The sequence below is a fragment of the Sminthopsis crassicaudata genome, chromosome 3 (genome assembly GCF_048593235.1).
Source record: "Sminthopsis crassicaudata isolate SCR6 chromosome 3, ASM4859323v1, whole genome shotgun sequence".
Taxonomy (NCBI): Eukaryota; Metazoa; Chordata; class Mammalia; order Dasyuromorphia; family Dasyuridae; genus Sminthopsis; species Sminthopsis crassicaudata.
The window spans coordinates 345357022-345383592 of NC_133619.1; the positions used below are offsets into that span (position 1 = coordinate 345357022).

A 26571-nucleotide genomic window follows, 5' to 3' on the forward strand; every position below is an offset into this window, starting at 1 on the left:
CAGGTAGGAAACTGAGGACGAGGGAGTTTAGGAAATTATTGTTGTTATTCAGTCATTTCAGTCATATTGGAATCTCTGAAACTAGAAATTTGCAGGTTCTTTCGCCAGCTCATTTTAGAAATCAGAAAACAGAATTAACTGACTTATCCAGAGTCATGCAGCCATTGTCTGAGGCCAAATTTGAACACAAGACTATGAGTCTTCCTTATTCAAGGTCTGGCATTCTTTCTGTTGTACCCTTAACCTAAGCCCAAATTCACATGGGCAGCAAGTGGCAGAGCTAGTATTGGAACACAGCTCATCTGACTTCAAACCATCACACTCTCCATGGCCTTTTAGTCAAAACTCTAATCACTTTCTGCTGTACCATGTGGTCTCCTCATCTATCAGAAAATATGTTTAGATACCACTTTGGAAAGTATATTGCCTGTGTGTGTCCCTCCCTGAGTACTAAATGTGCCCACTCTTTCCCACTAATGTTTGCCCACTAATGATGCGAGTATGTGTGTTATGTATATTTGTAGGAGAGTATACCCTAGATTTTGGGGGAAATGTTTTATTTCTACTTTCTTTACTATGCTATTTTATTAAAGGTCTTTGCTTTGAATTAATAGGATCCTCCAGCTGCCTAGTAAAAGAAAATGCATCAGTGGGGACCTATGAGTTATACTTCTGAGTGAGTACAGATGCACCTAGAGTAGCTTCAGCTGCAAAGATCATAGGACTAAAAGGCTAAATTGAAAAACAGTTCAGCAATTCTATGTTTCTCTCAATAAAGGCACCAGCCAGAATTCCATCTTCAGCCATAACATGAGTTTTACAGAGAGACTGGAATTGATAGGAATGTGGCTTGAACCCTGAGTGATGCTGAGTTGAAGGTCTCAGCATCTGGACAAACTTCTTAAACCATAGTTCACACAAACCAAAAGGACAACATGGTCTGCAAGAATATGGTGGTGCCTCCAGATGCTACATACTAATTTTGATACCCTGATACATAAATGCTCTAAGCTATCAGGAAAGGATGATATATAGGCTAGACACTGCAGAGGTACAACCATGAGCTAGATTTCAGAGGATTTTAAATTGCATTTGGAAAAGGTGAAAAAAGAGGTAGGAGCTCATTTTAGCAGAACAAAAATATATAAAGATCTAAGAATGACTTCCAAGAGTTAAGGAGTAAGCAGGAAATGGTTTCTTCTGAAGGCATTTGCCTTTTATTTGGGTCAAAGGAATGAGCTGTTAATAATGGAATTCCAGACACTTGAACCTTTGGATAAGGACAGCATTTTTGGACAGGTCTGACTTTTCATAGCCCTCCACATCTACCTATTGGAAAGGTTAGCCTTCACCGTCCCAGCCTTAGCTTCAAGTGCTGGGTTGTTCTCAACTTGGATACCCAAAAATGCTTCCGGCTATGATGTCACTCTGTTAAGTCATCTCAATATTACCAGTTTATGAAGTGGTTCTAGACCGGGGCCAGAGCACAGGTAACAGGGAAATATGAAGCCCACACATTCATCTAACTCAAACAGCATGTCTCAAAATGTATTTCACCATGTCAGCTTCAATTTCCTGGAGGCTCACACTGGCTCCCTGACCACATGAGCAGAATTCTGACTATGAAAGACTATATCTCATATGTCTCAAAGACAACCTTTCATTTCTACTCTTATCAAACCAGAATTTTGAGGGTCTGACAGAGCACTAAGCAGGTGAGATATTTTCCCCTCCTTCTCACAAAAAAGTTTAAAATGTCATTTAACAGTCCCTTCAATGATCCTTCCAGAAAGGATAATCCTACTCCCTTCCTAAGAAGCCTTCTTCACTTTTAGAAGCAAGGAAAGTTCAGACTTAGCTCTGGAGACAAGTTCGCTGTTGATAGCTGTATTTTAATGGGGTTTCATCTTTGAGTATCTCAATCCATTCAGGAGAGAAGTAGCTAAGAGCCCCACTTCCCTCCCCCAAGTTTTTCCCTACCTACAAAGGGAAAAATGAGAACCAGAAACTGTTAGTTTTTCCTGGGAGGTCTGGCAAAAATGATTTTCTTCATACTGAATAATCAGCTGACATTGGATAGTCCTTGCAATCACCCACACTAGCTCCTCTTCCTGTACCCCCATGCAATCAGTCAGTCTGGGCCCGGGAAGTCAGGCAGGGGTCCCTGAGGACAAAGGCTCCCCTTGGACAGCCACAAAGGCCCCAAATGCATTCCAGTCTCTCTTACTTGGGGTGGGAAGTAAGGGAGTCGCTTTTTCTTCCTGCCTTCAGAGGGATGATTGACACAAAGAAATGATAGCCAACATATACAGTTTGTTTCAAATTTATATGTTGAAAAAGAAAAACCCACCAGTGGCTATGTTTTCATTTTAGTTCCATTTTTCCTATCAGTTGAAGGGTTTTTTGGTTTTTGTTTTTAGCTGCCTGAATTTGGGAAAGAAACCACCTGTTGGGAAAGGAAGATACTTTTGGTATAGGAAAAAAATATTAGCTCAGGTCAGTGGCTAGTCAAGCATTTGTTCTATTATGGTTCTCCTTAGCTATCTATTCCAAAGGTTAAATAGGCTTCAGGAAATGAAAATTTATTGTCAAACATTTGTAAAAAATTTAAACAATTTTATTTTCTAATAATGTCCTAGGAAAAACTATTCAAACCAACTCAATTCTATTCAACAAAATTTTATTGATGATCTAACATGTTTCTTTGTGTCTGATCAGATAAGGAGAGAAAATACTTTATGGATTATAAAATCTTTCTAGGGCAATAGGATTTCTATGTCCATCAAACAGATGCATTTGAAGCAATTAAAGAATATGTCAGTAAATATAATAAAATGATAAGATAAAAAGCACTAAGGTATGGTATAGAGACTATAAATGCCCTAAGCTATCAGAAAAGGGTGATGTGATTATAGGCTGGACACTGAAGAGGTACAACCATGAGCTAGATTTCAGAGAATTTAAACTGCATTTGGAAAAGGTGGGAAAAGAAGCAGAAGCTCATTTTAACAGAGCAAGAATATATACAGATCTAAGAAATGACTTCCAAAAATCAAGGAGTAAGTGGGAAATAGTCTAAACTCTCCTATATTTACTTGAAAACAAATTCTGGAAAATTAGAATCAACAAAGATAAGGTGAAATCATTTTTCAACCCAAGACAACTTAAAAGGCAGTAGGAAAGGTCTGTCTCACTTGGATAAAATGGAAGTACATTTCAGGGCAAGTAGTGTCTTGGCAAACCAAAAGTAAGCCCTGACTCAGTTAGCCGTGGAGAGGCTCTGATCCCAGTACAGGTCAGTGACCAAGGCCCTGTAGCCCAGTGCGACAGCAAATGAGCAACCTCTATCAATGGCCCTCATAGCAGCACTGACCCTCCTTACCTCTGTGGGCTCCAGGGGAGCATCAGAATTCCCTTTCCTCCTGTGGACCCAGTGGCAGCATCAGACTCCCTTTCTCCCTCACCACAGCCCCCATTGATCCACTTGGAAAATGGCCTGGAGTTCTTATATATCACCAGGCACCCCCATAGTCTCAGTACTCCCCTTCCTCTGCACCTCCAGTGCAGTGATAGGTTTTTTGAAGTCCTGGAAAAACACAAGGCTATCATTGGGGGCCTCCAATCCCAGGTACAAGAAACTTGGAACAGTGCTCCTTCACTCTAAGAACAGAGTTTAACTTAAAAAAATAACAAAATAGTCTGGAAAAATTAGCAAAAAGCAAAAAACAAACAAACAAACAAACAAACAAATAAAAAAACACCACCCAAATCCTGACCTTATAAAGTTTTCATGGTGACAGGGAAGGTCAAAACACAAAATCAGAAAAGGACAACAATGTTAAAATGCCTACCTTCAAAACTTCAAAGAAAAATAATAATTGGTGTTCTCAGGACCAAAAAGAATTCCTGGAAGATCTCAAAAAGAACTTTAAAATTGGGAAAAGAAATGAGAATGATGCAAGAGAATAATTAGTGTGGGGGGGAAGTCAATGGCCTGATAAAGGAAGCACACACAAAAAAAGAAAAAAATATGTACAAAGATTTATTGAAGAAAATAATTCCTTAAAAATAGAATTGGCCGAATGGAAAAGAGGTTTAAAAAAAAAAGCTAACTGAAGAAAATAACTGCTTAAAAAGTAGAATTTGACAAGTGGAAATTATTGACTCCATGAGATAGCAAGAATTAATCAGAGAAAATCAAAAGAATAAAAAAATAAGTGTAAAATATCTCATTGGAAAAGCATTTAACCTAGAAAATAGATCCAGTATCTTCAACAAAGAGAAGATCTAATTCAGTTCCAACTGATCAATGATGGACAGAATCAGCTACACCCAGAGAAGGAACACTGGGAAATGAGTGTGAACTGTTTGCATTTTTGTTTTTCTTTCCAGGTTATTTTTACCTTCTGAATCCAATTCTTCTTGTGCAACAAGAAAACTGTACAGTTCTGCACACATATATTGTATCTAGGATATACTATGACATATTTAACATGTATAAGACTGCCTGCCATCTAGGGAAGGGAGTGGGAGGAGAAAAGGGAAAAGTTGGAACAGAAGTGAGTGTAAGGGATAATGTTGTAAAAAAATTACCCATGCATATGTACTGTCAATAAAAAAGTTATAATAAAATTTAATTAATAATTAATTGAAAAATAAAATAGATCCAAGAGAGATACTTTTAAAATTATTTAACTACCTGAAAGCCATGATAACAAAAAGAACCTGGACATCGTACTTCAGGAAATTACCAATGCCCTGAAAAACAGAGGGTAAAATAGATATTGAAAGAATTCACTGATTACCTCCTCAAAGATATATCAAAATGAAAACTCTCAGGAACATTATAGTCAAATTCCTAAACTCCAGAGTCAAAATACATTGCAATATTCACAAATAAAAAATTCAAATACTGTGGAGGCATAATAAAGCTTACATAGTATTTAGTAGATTCTGCATTAAAGAATCATAGGGTTAGAATATAATATATTGGAAGGTAAAGGAACTAAGACTATAATCAAGAATAACTTATCCAGTGAAACTGAGCATAATCCATCAAAGGGGAAAAGGCCATTCAATAAAATAGAAGATCCTAGACAATGTTAAGCAGAAATAAATTAGTTCATGAATGTTTTCTTGTTTTTCTCAACTAGCCAGAATTCCATCTTCTACTTTAACATGCAGTCATCTGACACTTGGAAAAAAGAACTTGGATTGAGTCTTGCATGACCCTGACTTTTGAAATTTTCAGCATTTAAACAAGTCCTTTAAGTTAAAAGATTTAACATTTTTTCCACTTGTGCCCCCTTTTTGCCCAAGAAATTTTTATGTGACCCTGAGTATATAGATATACAAGATAGGTATACAAATCACAGTTTAAGAAGCTGAAATTGTGTGTTCACAGTTCTCATCTAAGAAGCTGAGCTGAGTTTAACACACAGTTTATACAACCAGAAAGACTTTTCTTCATTTTTACAACTTTTAATATTCTTATTCACAGTATCAGGAAACAAACTGCCCATCTCCCTTTTTTAAAAAGTGTAAGTAAGAGGATAAGTTAGACTTGATAAATATTAATGGTAATGATGATGCTTGTAATGATTTCAAATGACTTAGATGTGACTTTTTCCTTCTGTCTTCTTTTGGGCAATATATTTTGCTCCCTTGTGCCTGATTCCCATCTGTAAAATGAAGGGGTTATTGTGAGATATCACTACCCATCTTTCAGATTGGCTAAAAATGACAGGAAAAAATAATGATGAATGTTGGAGGGGATGTGGGAAAACTGGGACATTGATGCATTGTTGGTGAAGTTGTCAACTGATTCAACCATTCTGGAGAACAATTTGGAACTATGACCAAAGGGTATCAAAGTGCATACCCTTTGATCCAGCAGTGTTTCTACTGGGTCTGTATCCCAAAGAGAACATTAAAAAAAAGAAAAAAGAAAAAGGACCTACATGTGCAAAAAATGTTTGCAGCAGCCCTTTCTATAGTGACAAGAAACTGGAAACTGAGTGGATGCCCATCAATTGGAGAATGGCTGAATAAATTGTGGTACATGAATATCATGGAATATTATTATTCTGTAAGAAATGACCAACAGGATGATTTCAGGGAGACCTGGAGAGACTTACATGAACTGATGCTGAGTGATTTGAGTAGAACCAAGAGAACATTGTGTGCAGCAACAATGAGATTATGTGATGATCAATCCTCATGGACATGGCTCTTTTCTACAATGAGATGGATACAACCTTAGCTTCTCCTGTTACCAACAAGGGAGTATAATCAAGGAGAGAAACCTTGGTCTAAAACTCAGAAACCATATTGGTTTACTTTAGAGTGCAAAGTACCAAGTTGTAGTCAGTTCCACTATCACATGATGTTTCCTTAAAAATCACATTGCTATACAATCAATATACAATAATAAAAAACTATAGAGCTTATGGGAAAAGTGAAGGTAAGGGCTTAGCCCTCCCACAAAACCAGAGACATCTTAAAAAAAAAGAGTTTAATAAAAATGCTAACACAGTTTTATATATGTTAAAAGGTCTTAAGATAAACATAAATACTACAGTAAATAGTGGTAGTTATTCCCAGCCTTGTGCTGCTGGTCAGCCTGTGCCCTGATCTTCACAGGAATTGTGCTAACAGAGTTGAATCTCTGAGGGTGAGAGAACAACCTTGATGTGTGTGTCAGTTCCAGAGCTCCTTCACTCTTCAATATCTAGTAATATGGATTACCATTATTCTACTGAAGATGGTCTATTCAAGATTCCCAGTGACCTTTTATTTGTCATTCTGATAACTTTTTCTCCAACCACTTCCTCCCTGACCTTTTTATTGCTATTGATGCCACTGGCTGTTTCCTCCTCCTGCAAATATCCTCTCCCTTTGGCTTGCATGATATTTCTCTTTTGCTTTCATGTTTTTCTTCTTTATCAGTTTGATCTTTCATAGTCTCCTTTACCTCCTCCTTTCCTCTAAGCCTCCAAAGAGAGTCCTTTTCTTTCTCTACACTCTCTCCTTTGGAGATTTCACTAGCTTTTAATGGGTCTAGTTATCACTTCTACTCAGTTACCCCAATATTTCTACATTTCTACATTTTTATTGTAGACTCCATTTTGGCTTCTCTAGTCATCTGTTGTGAATCTTTTAGGAGTTTACAAAGGAACAATGTGATTTAAGAACTGAAATCTAAAAAAATGTCTTTTATTCTGAGGATGAAAAGCTCAAATCGCTTAAAGGTTTGAATACAGATAAAAGAAGGTATCTTTGAATTAACTCTCCAGGTCCTAAATCAGTTTTGCCAGCACTAAAATCTATGGTGAGGTGAGATACTGTGGCAACTCTTGTTGTGTTATTGATAATGATGATAGTATTTGTTATTATCTAATTATTATTACCTAATAATGACATAAATACTTATGTTATTAAATCATTACATTATTCATGAAGCACTTACTATCCTCACTTGATCCTCAGAGAAACCTTGTAAAGTGGATGCTATTGTGATCCCCATTTTAATAGATGAGGAAACAGAAAATTTGAGAAGTTAATTAACTTGTCCAGGGTCACACTTAAGGGCACCTTCCAGAATATCAAGAGTAATTGATGCCTGAGTTTCTAATAGTGAGTATTAACCACTGCTTCCTAATCACATACCCTTCATTTTACTAGATGGGAACTGGATTTCGCTGTGAAATGCCTCAGGGCACCAATTGAGGAACCAGTTGTTTACAGCCCGAGAAAAAGCTTATCTACAGAAGAGACTCACTAATGCACAAAATGACCTAGGAGAGAGACTTCACTCTCACTGCTAGAGCCAAGATGGTTTTCACAATGAGATCCAAATGACATAAATGCCTTTATTGGAATTGCTGGAATCAAGTGATTCTATAGCTACCCCTTTGACTGTGTCTTTGAGATTGGTATGGATCACCAGCCTTCCATGAGGAGCAAGAAATATTCTAAGAAGCCTCCACTCTTACCTAATCTGGCACAACTTCAGCAAGGCTGGAGACTTTTGTTTGCTATTTATGATTACATATTTATGGAGAGAGCTAGAAGAATTGTAAACTGTTGATACTCTGAACTATTTACAAAGACCTCATTATGCTGGGTCTTCTCCACTAGAGATTTCAATGCTACAAGATTCCCCTGATTCATCTTATTAGGTTGAGCTTTGTAAACCATTAAGTGCTGCATGTGAATGGTTATCATCATCATCTTCTTCTAATAACAGCAATTAGTAGGCCCGGAAGAAGGATACGAAGGATACAGGAAAGACAGAGACAGAGAGACAGAGATAGACTGACAGATGGACAGAGAGAGAGAGAGACAGACAGAGAGAAAATACACACATGTGCACATGCATATATACAAAGAGAGGCAGAAAGAGACACACAGAGACAGAAATAGAGACAGTCAGATGCATAGATAGAAAGACAGAGAGAGATATACACATAGAGAGAAGACACATACACAGAGGGAGAAAGAGACAGAGAGACAAAGACACACACACACACACGAGAGAGAGAGAGAGAGAGAGAGAGAGAGAGAGAGAGAGAGAGAGAGAGAGAGACAGAGAGACAGAGAGACAGAGAGACAGAGAGACAGAGATAGACTGACAGATGGACAGAGAGAGAGAGACAGACAGAGAGAAAATACACACATGTGCACATGCATATATACAAAGAGAGGCAGAAAGAGACACACAGAGACAGAAATAGAGACAGTCAGATGCATAGATAGAAAGACAGAGAGAGATATACACATAGAGAGAAGACACATACACAGAGGGAGAGAGAGACAGAGAGACAAAGACACCCACACACACACACACACACACACACACACACACACACACACACACAGAGAGAGAGAGAGAGAGACAGAGAGAGAGAGAGAGAGAGAGAGAGAGAGAGAGAGAGGGACAGAGAGAGAGAGACAGAGAGACAGAGACAGAGAGACAGAGTCACAGAGAGAAAGAGGGAGAGAGAGAGAGAAGAAGCAATAATAATCAGAGTAATAATAAATGATAAGTGGACTTGATTAACTGGGTTGCCCCTTCTCTTAACTTTGGTGTGGAGAGAACAGACAATAGAGAAATGGAACAAGGAATGAAAGTCATCAGTATGAATTATCTGCACAGAAAAATGTTTTATTTTTTATGAGGAAATAAATTTTTTATTTAAGAAGGTGGTCATAACATTATATTGACCACATTTCTTCCATAACGTTCAGGAAATATGCATATAATAGCATTGGCCAGAATGTATATATTATGACTTAGAAATCATTCAGATATAGGGGAAAAACTGAAAGCCTTCTGTTCCTGAGTTCCATCTTGGTATTTTCCATAGGCAAGAAGAAAGCACACCTGGCATAGATAGAGAAGACTTTCTATCTACCATAAGAAATTTGTAGATGGATCCTTCTTGTCTTAGGAAAGAATGAAACATTCCACCGTGACCAATCAAGTTCCATGGTCAATTGGCTGCTTCCTAGTTCTCCCTGAGCATTTCAATTTATTTCATCTGATTCTTGATGTGGATTCTCCCCTTCTCTTATCCTCCCCTCAGTTAATCCTTTTGTATTCTTAATCCTTAATCAATTTGTATTCTCCACTTCCTCCATTACTTCATCTCCTGCTGGCCACCCTACACATGTGGTATCAACCTTCTATGGGGATTTCTACCCTACTTGAGGCTAGGACTACTGCCAGGATTTGCTTTAATGCTCTTAGTTGTTTCTGCTTGTCAACAGACTTTGACAGAAGGAGGAGAAACATCTATCAGAAGACTTGTCATAACAGATAAGAAAGACACCCTCCTTGAAAAGTCTCTGCCGTGAGACACTCTTTTACTAATTGGTGGCTTCCTTTTTGGAACCATTATTTTATAGTTTCATCTCTCCATCACCTAGACTTCCCTCTCTGAACTTCTCTTCACTTATTGCTTCGCCCCTTCTATTCTTCCTTCACGTCACTTTCCAACACATGCTGTATGTTATTTCCCCCACTAGAATATAAGTTCCGTGAAGGTAAGGACTGTCTGGATTGTATTTGTATATTGTGCTTTAATAAATGTTCTCTTTGTCTAGCTATCATCAATCTACTTTTCTGGGGAAGATAATGAAGAAACCTTGTTAAAAAAAATCCAGGCAAAATTTGCAAGCTCATTCTAGAAGATCTGTAAATAAAAAATCCTGTAAATAACTAGGCATGAAGGTAGAGCTTCTTATAGCTAAGATCCAGATGTCCTCATATGAGAAGTGGTGCCATCAATGGCCTCACTAGAGTTACAGATCTGGTGATCCATTTTTGTATTTGGTTTTATTCAATTTTATTTTACTTTATTTTATCTTATGTATTTTGTTGGTCTTACTGATGACTTTGGCTTTTATGTAAGTTCCAAATAATTTATCCCTTCCTTTCTCCTTTTAATAAACTTTCCCTTGTAACAAAGAAAAACAATAAAATGAAAAGGAAAACCATGGTATTTATATAGTATTTTTATAGTATTTGCTATGTATATTTATATAGTATCTGCTATGTGCCAGGTACTATGCTAAATATTTTATAATTATTATCTTATTTGATACTTAAAACAATCCTGGGAAGTAGGTGCTATTGGTCCTATTTTGCAGATTAGGAAACTGAGGTGCAAGGAGTTAACTGATTTGCTCAGGTTTACAATTAATAATGGTTGAGATTGGATTTTATTTCTGTTCTCCCGATTCTGTGCCTAGGTGGCACAGTGGATAGAGAACTGAGCTTGGAATCAAGAAAAGATTCAGTTTCTTGAATTCAAATTTAGCTTTAGACTCTTATTAGTTATATGAGAGCCCCAGGTCTATATTAGCTAATGATGTATGTGGGCACGGACAAAGTCAGATTACGTTCTAGGGAAGGGTCAAACTGACCTGGACTCAATTCTGACTCCAGATGAAATCAAGGAAGTATGAGACACAGGTGAGGTGGTATGTGGATGAAGGGCAAGCAGCATAAGAAGCTTCAAAGAAAGGTAAATTCTCATGAATTTGAATATTGTATCATCATAGATTTAGAATGAGGAGGGTCCACAAAGGCCACCTAGTCTAATACCTTCTTTTTGTGGGTTAGAAAAGTGGATTAGACCCAGAGAATTTAAGTAATTTGCCCAAGATCACAACAAGAGTAACTAGTTGAGGCTCTTTCCTCTCCAGAGCTAGTACTCTTTCAACTAGGAAATTAAAACAATGTCCCTGCATCAGGTACAAGGCATATACGACAGAGAGACAGATATAGAAAGATAGAAAGAGACAGACACTGAGAGAAAGGGATAGAGATAGAGATAGAGATAGAGAGACACAGTGAGTGATAGAGACAAAGAGATGGAGAGATAGAGAGACAGAGAGATAGAGACAGAAAGAGATAGAGAGACAGAGACAGAGACAGACAGATATAGTGACAGAAAAAGACAGAAAGAGAATGAGAGAGACACAAAGTGACAGACAGAGAAAGAGAAAGAATGAGAGAGACAAAGAGAGGGACAATCACAGAGACAGAGATAGGAACAGACAGAGAGACAGAGACAGAATTGCTGGCAGAGAATGGAGAAAGAAGTCGATGGGATGAAAAGGTAAAAATATAATAAAGAATAAGATAAAGGGAGAGGAAAAGCTAGCAGGAAATGGAAAGCTAGAGAAAAAGAGAATTCTGTGGAGGGGAGAGATGAGAGAAAAGATGTATTTGACAAGGAGGGAGAAGAGCAAAATTGTTTAAAATGAAAAGGTTTAATTTATCCTTTTCCCTACTCTCTGAATAGTTTGGGATAATTTTCAAATATACAAACATCTAGATTTCAGAAAGGCCTCGAGAGACTTACATGAACTGATGCTGAGTGAAATGAGCAGGACCAGGAGATTGTTGTATACTTCAACAACAATACTATATGATGATTAATTCTGATGGATGTGGTCATTTTCAACAATGAGATGAACCAAATCAGTTCCAATAGAGCAGTAATGAACTGAACCAGCTACACACAGCGAAAGAACTCTGGGAGCTAACTATGAACCAATACATAGAATTCCCAATCCCTCTAGTTTTGTCCACATGCATTTTGGATTTGTATACTCTGTATTTGGATTTGTATACTCTGATTCTTTTTGTACAACAAAACAACTGTTTGGACATGTATACATATATTGTATTTAATTTATACTGTAACATATTTAACATGTATTGGTCAACCTGCCATCTGCAGGGGAGGGAAGGAGGGGAAAAATTAGAACAAAAGGTTTGGCAATTGTCAATGTTGTAAAATTACCCATGCATATATATGGTAAATAAAAACTATTAATATAAATAACATTTTTTTTAAATATACAAACATCTATTGTCTCTGACATTTGTAAAGTTTTTTTCTCAATTTGCCTGTTTGTATTCTTATAAGACTTGGGTTTTCTGACAATATCAATGGAGACAGATTAGAGAGACAGAGACAGAGACAGAGAGATACAAAGAGATACAGACATACAGAGACAGAGAAATAGAGACACATAGAGTTATATGCAAGTGTAACTATGGGTAATTGCAGTAATTGGTGAATTGGACCTGGAATCAGGAGGACCTGAGTTCAAATCTAGTCCCATTTAGTACCAATGATTAATACTGCAATATCCATTTACCTGTTGATATAACTTTATTTTGTTATTGTGATTCAGTCATATTTGTGAAGGTCCGGATTTGTAAAGATCCAGTCGTCTCTAAGTCATCCTTGGGGACTGCTGTCTCAACTCAATCCCAGACTAAACTCTTCTTCCTCCAGAGTGCTGTCCCAATTCTGTCCCAGAGTAGACAACTTCTCTGGGGCCCAATGTTGTGTTCTTTTATCCTCCCAGAAATTGTAATGAGAACTCAACGGGGCTTGTGAGAAACACTTCAACCAATGAACTTGCTCCCTCAGAATTCCAAATGTGTAAACTCCCTTTAAAGGCCTGAACCAAAAGTGTGAATTCTGAGCCAGAGAACTGTCCAGACAACCTGAGTTCTAACCTTGTAATCCTAACATCTCCCTCTTTCTTTTGATTTAGAACATAGGACAGTCATGACCTTGAAACATAAATCCATCAATATGGGAGGTATTACACATAATTACATAAATTATATAAACACATAGTAACATAACACATGCTAGAAGTGATGTAACAAATAACAAAAATTGAGAATTTATAAATGTCCATTGGCCATTAGTCTCATCTTGTGTTAGAAAATCCAATGATTCCTGCTGGTTTTAAAGTTCTTTAACAGTCTTCTTATTAGCCATGCTCTTTCAGTGTCAGATGTTTCTTAGGTTTTCTCCTTTGTTTTGAGGTCTTTCTCTTTTTTCTGTCTCTCTCTGATGGACAAGGCGAATATGACTCATTGGCACCCATCTGATTCCTTCTCCATCTGAAGAAATACAAGCAAACTCTCTCCCCCAAGCAGTTAACCTATCTGGTCCCTTCCATTCACCACTTTCTGGGTCTCTCCACATCACCTGGTGATTATCTAAGGACAGTGGAGCTACTCACACTGGACACTGCCCTTCTGGTGGGTTATAAAACCTGTCTGCCGGAGCCAGTGCATCTTTGTCAAAAATTAGAAAATTAATGGTATAGAAAACTAAATTTAGAAATTCTCTAGGGTTACCTGTGGCTCCTCCTTTCTTTTGTTTTTGGAGGAGTGTCTTAATGTCTCTGTTTCTTCTCTCTACTATTGCCTGACCTTGCGGATTAAAAGGTATGCCAGTGGTGTATAAAATCTTATATTGTGCACAAAAGTGTGCAAAATGTTTAGAACTCTATGCAGGTCCATTATCTGTTTTTATTTCTTGTGGCACACCCATAATTGCAAATGCTTGGATAAGGAATTCAGTGACCACTTGGGCTGTCTCTTTTGCTGTTGGCACTGCAAAAGTGAATCCTGAAAAGGTATCTACCACCACATGGATAAAAGACAGATGACCAAAAGATTTATAGTGGGTCACATCCATTTGCCAGATTTCATTGGGTCTCAAACCATGAGGATTCTACCCTGGAGGGAGTGTAGGAGCATGGAAAGGAAGGCAAGCTGTACAGCTTTTTACTATGCTCCTAGCTTCCTCTTTTGTTATTCCAAATTGTAAATGTAAAGCTCTAGCAGCCTGATGATATTTAGAATGAGATTCTTGTGCTTCCTGAAATAAAGGAGTACTGGCTAACATAGTTAAAATGCTATCTGCCTTTGAATTTCCATCAAAAATAGGATCTGGAAGTCCACTATGTGAGTGTACATGAAAGACATAAATCTTGCCTGGATGCTTTCTCACTTGCTCTTGAAGTTCCTTAAAGAGCCGATAAATATTAGAGGCTACAAATTTTATTTGGGCTGTGGCAATTCTTTGTACTACACCTACTGAATAGGCTGAATCAGTAATTATATTTACATCTCCTGGGGAATAAGTAAGAGCTAGCATGATAGCAAATAATTCATTCTGCTGAGTGGACTGAAAAGGAGTCCTGACTACTTTATGGTTAAATCATGAGAGTATACAGCACAAATATTTTCTTTGGAGGTATCTGTAAAGATTGTTGGTCCTTTAAGAGGAACCTTAGAAATCTTTTCTTCAAAAATCCATCGCCAATTATGTAGTAGCTGGGTTATCTTTAATGGGTAAAGATGCACATGGGTGCCCATGTGCAAAATTTGGAGCTGTGGCCAATAAAATTTGCCATTCTGGGATGGTCTCACAGCATACATTAATTTGTGCATTAGTATAGAATGTGTATATTTTTTCAGGACTTATCCCAGATAATTGTACTACTCTCTTAATAGCCTTTAATAAAATTTTAGCCACAAGCACTGGGTAAGGAGTAAGGCTTTGTTCTGGTTATGCTGGGAGGTTCACCCACTCAAACACACTGTCTCCTTGATGAAGGACTGCTGTGGGTGCCTCTTTTGTAGCAAAAACTGAATATTTCCAAGGGTTTTTGAGTGACTCTTTCAACCACATTGGATAAAGCCAGTTAAACTTTTCTCAAAGCCTCTTGTGCTTCTTTTGTAAGCTGGCATGGTGAATTTAAAGCACTGTCTCCCCTTAAAATGTCATAGAGAGGTTGCAGTTGATTGGTAGTTAAGCCTAACACTGGACACATCCATTGGATATCTCCTATTAATTTTTGGAAATTATTTAAGGTGTCCAACTTCTCTGTTCTTAAAAAAAGCTTTTGTACTGTGAGTGTCTTAGGATATATTTCATATCCTAAATATTGAAAAGGAGCATGTCTTTGAATTTTTTCTGTAGCTATATGCAGTTTGTAGTACTTTAGTGTTTCCATGGTCTTTTGTAGACATGCTTCTAACATTTGTTCCTCAGTGCACATCCCAAAATGTCATCCATATAATGTAACAATATTACTTTTGGAAATGCTTTTCTTACTGGAGCAAGAGCAGCAGCAACATACATTTGGCACATAGTAGGGCTGTTTTTTTTCAACCACAAAAGGAGTAAAAGATCCTGTTTCTCCTTCAAATACCCATCTCAAAGGCCTAGCACTAACTTCTGCTGCTCTTGATCCTCCTACACTAGACATGTAGGTGTCTGCCTTAATTTTTGGCCAGTGACTGGGCCAATTGGTACCTCTAATAACTGTACGATCTGCACCCGTGTATACCAATCCTTCTAATGGTTATGCCATTTATATAAATAGTAAGCATAGGTCGGTCAGCTGTCACAGCTGCTGTCCAATATATTCCTGGATTTTGTTCATTGGAGTCAGAATCTGGGCGACTGTCACCAGATTGCTTATTAGAGGTACGTAACAATAAGCCTGATGCTACTACTTCTCCTGGTTGATAAATCACACATTGTCTACCTGTGTTAGTGACTGGGATATTACCTACATGTTCTCCAGTTTCCCACATCAGTGTATGGATGGACACTGTTGTGTAAGTACTCTCAGAAGGTAAAATGGTCAAGCCTACTGTGCCTGGAGGCAAAGGATCCATAGGCTGAACAGGAACAGATTTCACTTCTCCAGGGAATATCTCAGTAGTCTCTACTGCACACCACTCTATTTTTCCTAATTTCAATCCCTTTCTTCCATCTGATTGCCTTTTGGCTGATTGATCATGTCTTAAATTTCTCTGGATGTAACCTGGGCTGCCATCATGCCCCACTTGGGGGGCTGAAGCTGGGCCCCGCCTCTCATTTCCCTGGGTCAATCTACATTCGGAGGCCCAGTGGAGCCCCTTGTGGCATTTTGGACATGGCGTTTTAGGTCTTCTCTCATCCTGTCTCCTCACTCTGTCTCCATATCTACACTGAGCTCTTAGGTGTCCAATTTTTCCACATTGAAAACATCACCAAATTTCTCTAGAAGTCCCTTGTCAGGAGGGACCCTGTCTTTTCACATTCATCATCGTCTGGGTATAAAAAGCATTTGTTCCTACTGTAGCACCTCATCTTATGATCTCCTCTAAAGGAGCATCTTTGTCTAATCCCCATATAATTCTTTTGCAAATCTCATTGGCATTTTCCTTAGCCAGATGTCTGGTCATTATTTCTGTAGCTGCATTTTCTCCAATAATTCTTTTGACAGCAGTTTGCAAACGTCCCACAAAATCTGCAAAAGGTTCATTGGGACCTTGCTCTATTTTAGTGAAAGCCTCTCCCCGATCTTTCTGTCCGGGGAGGGAACCCCAAGCTTTTATTGCAGCCTTAGAAATTTCCTCATACACTGTCATGGTATAATTAATCTGTTCTAAATTCTCTCCATACCGACCTTCACCAGCTAAGTGCTCAAAAGTGAATTGTGTGTTAACTCCTATTTCCAAATTGCATCTAACTTGGATTTTATATAATTCATGAAACTCCACAAGCCACAACAGATTTTGTCCAGGTTCTAAACATGTCCTTGCTATGGATTTCCAATCATTTGGGGTTAGGACTTCATAAGACAAACCATCTAGTAACATTTTAACATAAGCTGATGTAGCCCGATAAAGGGTACAACCATTTTTCAAATCTTTAATTTTATTAAAATCTAAAGGTGTATATCTTCTCCTTTTTTGACCTACAGAGTCAATATCTTCAATCAACAGGATATGCATATATAAAATCACTTATATCCTATCCTTCTCTCTTATCTTTAACCAATGCTTTTTCTAATCTTGTCATAGGCTGCTTAACAGGCGATTCTGTTTGTATTTCTGCCTCTTCCCCTCCTCCTTCTTGCTTCACCCCTGAAGGGTTAATTGAGGGAGGAGATGGGAAATGTTCCTGTTGCTCAGAATTGTACTTAACTTCATTGTTATCTGATTCATCCTTTTCACCTAGTTTAGTTGACACCTCCCCATTTTGCTCTTTCTTCTTTTCCTTTAGAATAACAATTTTTTAAAGCCATTTGGATTAAATTGTAGGTATGAAGTGTATCTTTGGAAATTAAGTTTGGTTTGGAATTGTAGTGTTCACCTAATTGCTTTCCTACTAATTCCCATTTATCTAGATCCAATTCTTTTGCCAGAGAAAAACAAGGACATATGACTTGTACAGTATTTAAAAGTTCAGTAATCTCCTCCAAAATTATAATCAATCCTTGGCTTTTCATAACTTCGATAATGCTTTCTAAACATTTTCCTTGAAGAGAAGGCATTTGCCCCATTTCACTGAAATTCTACTTTAGCTCTAACAAAGTTTCCTTGTTACTCATGCTTCTGGATCAGAGGCTTTTCCACTGGAATCAGGATCTTGTTGGTCTGAGGGTCCCTGTTCAGGCGTCAAAATGTCAAGGTCCGAGCTAGCTCCTCTGAAGGGCTCAAAATCAGTCCTTGTCAGGATAAGCAAAAGTCCTTGCCCCATGTTGTGGGTGCCAATATGTGAAGGTCCAGATTTGTAAAGGTCCGGTCGTCTCTAAGTTGTCCTTGGGGACTGCTGTCTCAACTCAATCCCAGAGTAGACTCTTCTTCCTCCAGAGTGCTGTCCCAATTCTGTCTCAGAGTAGACAACTTCTCTGGGGCCCAATGTTGTGTTCTTTTATCCTCCCAGAAATTGTAATGAGAACTCAACGGGGCTTGTGAGAAACACTTCAACCAATGAACTTGCTCCCTCAGAATTCCAAATGTGTAAACTCCCTTTAAAGGCCTGAACCAAAAGTGTGAATTCTGAGCCAGAGAACTGTCCAGACAACCTGAGTTCTCACCTGTAATCCTAACACATATTCAACTTGCTGTGATCTCTTTTGCAGTTTTCCATATCATTTCTCAGATAAAGAAACTGAGATAAACAGGGTTAAGTGACTTGCCCAGTGTCAAACAGTAAGTGTCTGAAGTCAGACTTTAACTCAGGTCTTTCTGATTTCATATCTGGTGCTCTATTCACTGTGCCACTTAGCTGCACACTAAGTTTTGAGTCAGTAGTACTTTACTACCCAGTATATGGACAAGAAACAATACCAGAAAATGTTCACTCTCTGAATCAAGAATATAGCTCTTACATTTTGAATAATCACATGTTTCTGAAATCAAGCTTCCCAAGCTACCATGCAACAAAAAGAGAATACCACATGTGCTGCCCATCCCCTATATATAAAAGTAACAATAGCTAATATTTATACAGAGTATGAAGGTTTAGCAAAATGCTTTCCTCACCAGAAAATCTCTATGATTAACAATGTAGGTATAATTATTATTGCCATTTTACAGATAAAGAAATTGAACCTATATGTGAGAGGAATCAAAGGTAAGAATAATGCTTAATGAAAAACAAATAGTATTCAAGATTGTTCAGCCTAGTACAAGTTTACATTACTAGGCTATTGTTGTTGTTTGTCCTTTGTTCTCAAAGAGAACCATGACTTTAGAGAGGTGATGCCTTGATAAGCAAATTAATTGGATTTAAGCAAGGAAGGGCTGTGCAAGATCACCTGCCTCACTTTTTCCTCAAGAGCCATTTGGGTTCAGTGGCAAGATACAGAATAGGATGACTGCAGATTAGGCAGATTTTCATCAGTTGGTCCTCTACTGCTTTTATTTCCCTTTTCAAGTTGCAGCTTATGACAATGAGTATTTTCTCTTATGTTCTATGAGCCTCTTCTTATGCTTGGAGTCCCACTTCTAAATCTATTAGCTCCTTATCTCCATGGTCTCACTCTTTTCTGCTATTATCTAATATCTTTCTTTTGCATGTGGTATTAGACACCCTTCTTGGTTTTTGTTAATTTTCTTTTCATTTTTTTCTTCCATTTTCAGTCCTAGGGCTCCCTCTATTTTTCACTAGACCCAGAACTAAGATGGCACACCCTTGCAGGCACTCTTACAATCATCAATTAAAAAACATTCACTTGAGAACACGTTTATCAATCACAAGTAATTTTACAGCTAACTTACTCCAACTTTCCTAAACTGAGGGTAATCCTGTGAATACCTTAACTTGAAGTCTTGAGTCACATTTACCTATAGGCAGAGTAATTTTTGGATAGTCATTTCAAGGAAAGATCCTCTGGACCAAAAAATCTTCCCAATACTTTTACTGATCATGAGTGCTTATAGAGATGAAAGATGCCTTCAAAGTTGTCTATTCCAACTTTTTTATTTAACTATTGAAACTGAGGCTCAAAGAGGTTGTGATTTTTTTCTTTTTCTTTCTTTCCTCCTTCCTTTCTTCCTTCTCCCATCCCTTCTTCCTTTCTTCCTTTCTTTTTTCCTTCATTCCTTTCCCCCTTCCTCTCTTTCTTTCTTTCTGAAGCAATTGGGGTTAAATGACTGACCCAAGGTTATAAGTCATTATTCTCCAAGTAACATAGAGAGTAATAGTAGATCATAGTTTGTAATCCGCTAACTACAAATGCAGCACCTCTTTACTGTATCAAGCACACAATCTTATTTTGAATATTACTTTGATTCTTATGCAGAATAAAGGTTTCCTAAAAGAGGATAATATTTCAATTAATCATTTAATGCCACTGACATTAATATATGACTGAAGAGTCAACTCTAAAATCATTAGGGTACCTGATCATGGCATAAAGATGATCCTAAGTTCTCCAAAACTATGACTTTGTATACTTTGACAGGTTCTATCATGCCAGAAAGATTTTAAAGGTGAACCAGACACTCTACAATGAGTATTCATAATCTGAACTAAGTGAAACTCATCAATGGGAGGTAGTTGCTAGGTGTTGGATTTTTGTAGCCAGAACAATTAATGAAGACCACCTTAGAAAGACATGTTGGTGCTTCCATCTGCCATGATAAAGTAAGTGCTTATATCCTAAATTGAGTGATTCAGTTGAAAAATTATTGAATTTGATATTTGAATCCAGGTTCAAAACTTGAATTGATGGCAGAAACTAGACATGGATCCACATTTAACACCACATACTAAGATAAGATCAAAATGGGTCCAAGATGTAGGCATAAAGAACAAGATCATAAATAAATTAGAGGAACATAGGATAGTTTACCTCTCAGACTTGTGGAGGAGGAAGGAATTTGTGTCCAAAGGAAAACTAGAGATCATTATTGATCACAAAATAGAAAATTTTGATTACATCAAATTAAAAAGTTTCTGCACAAACAAAACTAATGCAAACAAGATTAGAAGGGAAGTAACACATTGGGAAAATATTTTTACAATTAAAGGTTCTGATAAAGGCCTCATCTCCAAAATATACAGAGAATTGACTTTAATTTATAAGAAATCAAGCCATTCTCCAATTGAAAAACGGTCAAAGGATATGAACAGACAATTTTCAGATGATGAAATTGAAACTATTTCCACTCATATGAAAGAGTGTTCCAAATCACTACTGATCAGAGAAATGCAAATTAAGACAACTCTGAGATACCACTACACACCTGTCAGATTGGCTAAAATGACAGGAAAAAATAATGATGAATGTTGGAGGGGCTGTGGGAAAACTGGGACACTAATACATTGTTGGTGGCATTATGAAAGAATCCAACCATTCTGGAGAGCAATCTGGAATTATGCCCCAAAAGTTATCAAAATGTGCATACTCTTTGACCCAGCAGTGCTACTACTGGGCTTATATCCTAAGGAAATACTAAAGAAGGGAAAGGGACCTGTATGTGCCAAAATGTTTGTGGCAGCCCTTTTCATAGTGGCTAGAAACTGAAAAATGAATGGATGTCCATCAATTGGAGAAGTTGGGTAAATTATAGTATGTTAGGATTACTAGGTGAGAACTCAGGTTGTCTGGATAGTGACAAGGTGAGAATTCAGGTTGGACAATTACAAGGTGAGAACTCAGGTTGACTTGATAGAAGGAGCAAGCTCATTGGCTGAAGTGGTTCTTCCCAGAAGCCCTTGCATTATCCCACGCCCATTCTCTGGGAGGATAAAAGAGAGGACACCCAGAGATAGAAGAAGACTCTGCATTGCATCAGGCTTGACGGGGCTCTCTGCAGGAAGGGAAGTCACTTCTCTGGACAAGAGTTAACAGCAACTGCCTGGAGACAACGGTTCGTTACAGGAAGAAGAATCTGTCGGAGAGATTTGAGTAGAAGACACAGCAGATCTCTTCCCAGAGAGTGATCCGGCAGCTTCTGGAGACGACAGCTCACTACAATAGTATGTGAATGTTATGGAATATTATTGTTCTGTAAAAAATGACCAACTAGAGGAATACAGAGAGGCTTGGAGAGACTTACATCAACTGATGCTGAGTGAAAAGAGCAGAAGTAGGAGATCATTATACACTTCAACAATGATACTGAATGAGGATGTATTCTGATGGAAGTGGATATCTTCAACATAGAGAAGAGCTAATCCACTTCCAATTGATCAATGATGGACAGAATCAGCTACACCCAGAAAAGGAACACTGGGAAATGGGTGTAAACTGTGAGCATTTTTTTGTTTTGTTTTTCTTCCCAGATTATTTTTACCTTCTGAATACAATTCTTCCTTTGCAACAACAACAACAACAAAATTCGGTTCTGCAATATATATTGTGCCAAGCATATACCATAAGATATTTAATATGTATGGGAATGCCTGCCATCTAGGGGAGGGGGTGGAGGGAAGGAGGGGAAAAATTCGGAACAGAAGGGATTACAAGGGATAATGTTGTAAAAAAATTAAATTACCTATGCATATGTACTGTCAAAAATGTCATAATTATAAAATTAATTTAAAAAATCTTGAATTGGTTACTTAATATGTGCATGATCTTGAGCAAATCTTTATGAGCCTTAGCTTCCTCACTTGTAAAAATAAGGGGGTGGGATAGATTGTATTTAAAGACTCTCAGTTTATGATCCTATTAGGGAGCAAAGAAAGTACATAAGGATTTGATTAGCTAATGGGTAAAAGGAGGAAAAGTATAAAAAATCATCTAGGTCCCTAGAATAGAGTCTACCATGGATTATAATGAAGATCTCTCCCTTTTCTTCCCCATCCTCCAAGGACAAATAGAGCTGATAGCACCATTTTTTTTCTGAAGTCCCATTAGTTTGGGAACCTTTGGTAAGTGAAATGGAGAAGGGGAAAGGAACTAGGATCTCCTTGATTAGTTGGGTTTGTAAGTGAAGCAATTGTTTTTGTCTTGGTGAAACTCATACATTTGTCTCTTAGATAAAAAGTATTTTTGGCTATGTTAGGACTAGAAGATATAAAAGGATATTTCTATAAGATCACACACAGTTTCTTATAACATAATATCCTATTATTGTGCTTTTGACTGTGAAACATACTTTATTTAACATCATTCATGAATTCCATCAAAACGGAACTTGAAGTGAAACAATATTACAGAGACAGTTCAATATAAAGTGAGAAAAGGAGTAGAAGGAGCTAGAGACATCTTGGTGGAAAACCTAAGAATATTGAAGGTCTCCAGAGAATATGGTGGAGCAAGATTATTGCCAATCACTTCTGACTGGAGAAGACATTTATTGGTTCCTGGGACAGCATTCGGAAGAGAACAACCAGAATGTGAAGGATTTTTAAGTTCATGCTAAAATAGGGTCAGTTGAAGGAGTTAGGGATGTTTAGTCTGGGGAAAACAAAACTTGGAAGAGGGAGGGGGAAAGCAAGAAAGTTGACTTCAAATATTTGAATGTAGAAAAGGAATACCACAAAAGGAAAAAAAAATAGCTTCTCCCTTCAAAGAGCTTTCATTCTGATCAGGGAGAAAACATATTTATAAATAGGTACATAAATGTTATAGTGGAGTATTTTAAGCAAAACCACTTGCTGGGCATAGTATAGAGAGATTGATTTTTTTAGTTATCAATTAAATTAGTTGGAATCTGAGGTCCCTTCCAACCCTAAAATTCTGTGATTCTTTAATAAATTGTGTTTGCCTTGACTACATCCTTATATTTTCTCACTAAGAGGTAGCAGGTATGCTAATGTGACACAGCTGATTAGGTCTTGGTACCCCCCCCCCCCCCCACTCAGGTGTTTTTCAGTTCACTTAATCAGTCAATAAACATGCTTACAATTAACCACTATGTGGATTAGATAACCCTAATCTTATTCAACAAAAAAAAAAGGCTCTGGCCCTAGGGAGATCTGTTACAGTCTCCTATGATTTTTATGTCCCATAGTGGTCATTTCTGAGAAAGCTGAGCTGTCTGTGATTCTCAATGTGTCATCAGACTATTATAATCAGCTCTACCTCTTTCTGTTGGCAGGGTCCACTGTAGAAATATATGAATTTTAAATTTATCCAATCAGAAATCAACTTTTCTCTCACCCATCCTCCTCAAACACATACACACACACACACACACACACACACAAACACACACCACACATACCCTTATTCTTTGACCTGGATAGATTTTTTTGAGCCTCAGTCACATGACTGCACAGTGGACTCAACTCTCCAGAGAAGCAAAGATGTTCAACTACCTCCAGTGATTTTAGTCTTGGTATTGACCCTATAAGCAAAAGCTACATATAACAGCAATAACATACTTATCCTCAGAAGTCCTCAGAAAGATTATAGGATTGCTCTGAACCCAGAGGTTTAAAAAATAAACATTTGCATTTTGTATAGTGCCCTTGACTAAGCAAAGGAGTACCAGTCTCCTCAAAGCTCAATTCATATTTCCAATCATCAATAAGCATTTAATAAGAACATACTATGTGTCAGATATTCTATTAAGTATTGGAAGTCCAAAGAAAGGAAGAGCTCCTGTTCTCTAGGAGCTCACACTGGAAATAAAATACATAAAAAGAAGCTGAAAAGGGGACTGTATGTGCATAGGGATATGTGTTAGAAAGTGATATGAGGAAGTATGAGTTATGAAGTTTAATTCATCTTGCAGAATGATGAGTTTCCAGAGATCATGCAGTCCAAGACAGCAAGCTGGTGGAAAGCAATGAGGTAAATTCCTTGTATCCCTTCTTTAATGGTAGAGAAGAGCTCTGTGATGTCCACATTCTACCATCTCTAATCAGTGAGAGGGAGAGACTCCAGTGCAAGGAATGATGAGGAAGTATGGAAACCAGTGGAGATGGTCTCCAGGTGAAGATAAAGAAACTCAGCAGGACTGTTGGGACATTTGGTGGTCTTACTAGTTGGATCACTGAGTGGACCAGAAAGCAAAGTATAGTTGAGAAAGTATTAGATTTGGAGCATATGACTACCTTTGTCATCTGCTACCTATGTGCCTCAGGTTAGCCTCTGGGCTTTAGTTTCTCCATCAATAAAAAGGAAGGCTTGAAGTAGCAGTTCACTAAGGTCCGTTGCAACTCTACCAACCTACAGAATTATGGGTCTGTATACACTGATGAAGAGCAATAACAGCATAAGCATTATATAATGTACCATCACATTGTAATGTATTGTGAAATTTCTTGTAAGGATTTACTCAAACTTTTATTAAAAATGAACTTATGTTCTATGAGCATATGCTGGTTTCAGGCAGGGAGATGTAGTCTGCAAGTGTGCTGGAGACACAAATCTATAAATCTACAGTGCCTGTAAATTCCCAATGAGTAGCTAAGATTTGACCGTGGGTCCTGATTCAATAATAAATTGTTCTAATGTTTAATGTATCTTTGTTAAGTTGAAATGAAATAATTATAAAGTAATTACCTATTTGCTGTTCCTTAAACTTTGCCTTTTGCAAGGCTCTCTTTCAAATCTGGAATATTTCAGCTCTTCCAATTTCCAACTCTTAAATTCTCTGGCCTTCTTCAAGTTCTGGCTCCTGTTATTCCTCCTTTGGGAGATGTCACTTTTTCCACTCCAGGTGCTCTGGAGAAGATCTAGGTGGCCCAGGTTCTTGGGAGCAGAGAAGGGAAAAGAAAAAGGAAGCAAAACTTCCAGGATAGGGAAGTAATAGTTTCACTGTATCCTGCCTTCATCAGATCTCATATGTAGTGTTCTGTTCAGTTCTGAGTGCTATGGTTAAAGAAGGATACAGACAAACTAGAGAATTATCAGAGAAAGGCAATCATCACAGTGAAAAGCCTCAAGACCATATCAAATGAGGATTTTAAATAAAACTGGGCATGTTTATTCTAGAGAAGACTCAAGGGGACATGAAATATGTCTTCCAGTATTTGAAGTACTGTCATGTGGAGAAGCTTTTAGAATCATTCTGTTTGGCCCTTGGGGCAGAACCAGGAACAATTTGTAGAAGATGAAAAGAAACACATTTAGCCTTTATGCCAGGAAAGCTTCCTAACAATTAGAGCGGTCCATCAATGGAATAGGCTGTCCCTAGAAATGATAAATTTCTCCTCTTTGGATGTCTTCAAGAAGAGGCTGGAACTTTTTTGTCAGATATCTAATAATGTTTTTAAATGCATAGATTGAGTGCAATCTATATCAGATATTTGTCAGATATCTAATAATGTTTTAAAATGCATAGATTGAGTACAATCTATACATAGTCAGATGTAAGAAGTTGATCACTGAGGTCCCTTTGAACTTTCCAATTCTGTCATTTTATTGGATTGGGATAGATTCTTTATTCTATGATCCATCAGAGGAGACAATATTCACATAAATACATAAGGGGTTAGAGAGTGAACCTGGTAATTTTGTGGGGGACGCACGAACATCTGGGAAGAAGGTCGGAAAAGACCTTCTCCTCATATGAGAGAGAGCACTTGCCCTGAATATTGAAGGATGTTGTGGCTTCTTTTTCTTAAAAAGAGTTAAGGAGGAAGTACATTCCAAACATGAAGAACAATTTGTGCAAAAGCAAAGAGACTAGAAATAGTGTCACGTGTGGACCAATTTGGACCAAAACATGCATAAAGAGGAGATGTATAGAAATCCTGGAAAGATAGTATTGGACCAAGAGCCTTAAATGCAAAATGGAGGAATCTTTATTTGATCTTAATATGAGGAATCCATGGATTTATTGAGTAAAGTAATTACAGGATCAGATCTGTGCTTTAGAAAAAGCCCTTTGGCAGCTGTGTGAATAATAGATTGAAGAGGGAAAAGAATGGAGGCAGGGCTAGCAAGATGGAGGCTATGGCAATTGTTCAGGCTAGGCTAAAGGTGATATGGGCCTGATTAGGGTAATTAGTAGCTATGAGAAGGACATGAAGGTAAGAAATGTAGTGG

At 37.7% G+C, this 26571-nt stretch overlaps 1 long non-coding RNA gene across 1 annotated transcript in view; it reads right to left on the bottom strand.

The window, feature by feature from the left end:
• The window catches only part of LOC141559549 (uncharacterized), a 201659-nt gene that overhangs the window by 43990 nt on the left and 131098 nt on the right, over positions 1–26571 (bottom strand). The window contains exon 4 of the long non-coding RNA XR_012487476.1: positions 4700–4758. This is a non-coding gene — a long non-coding RNA (uncharacterized LOC141559549). The remainder of the gene's footprint in view (positions 1–4699; positions 4759–26571) is intronic.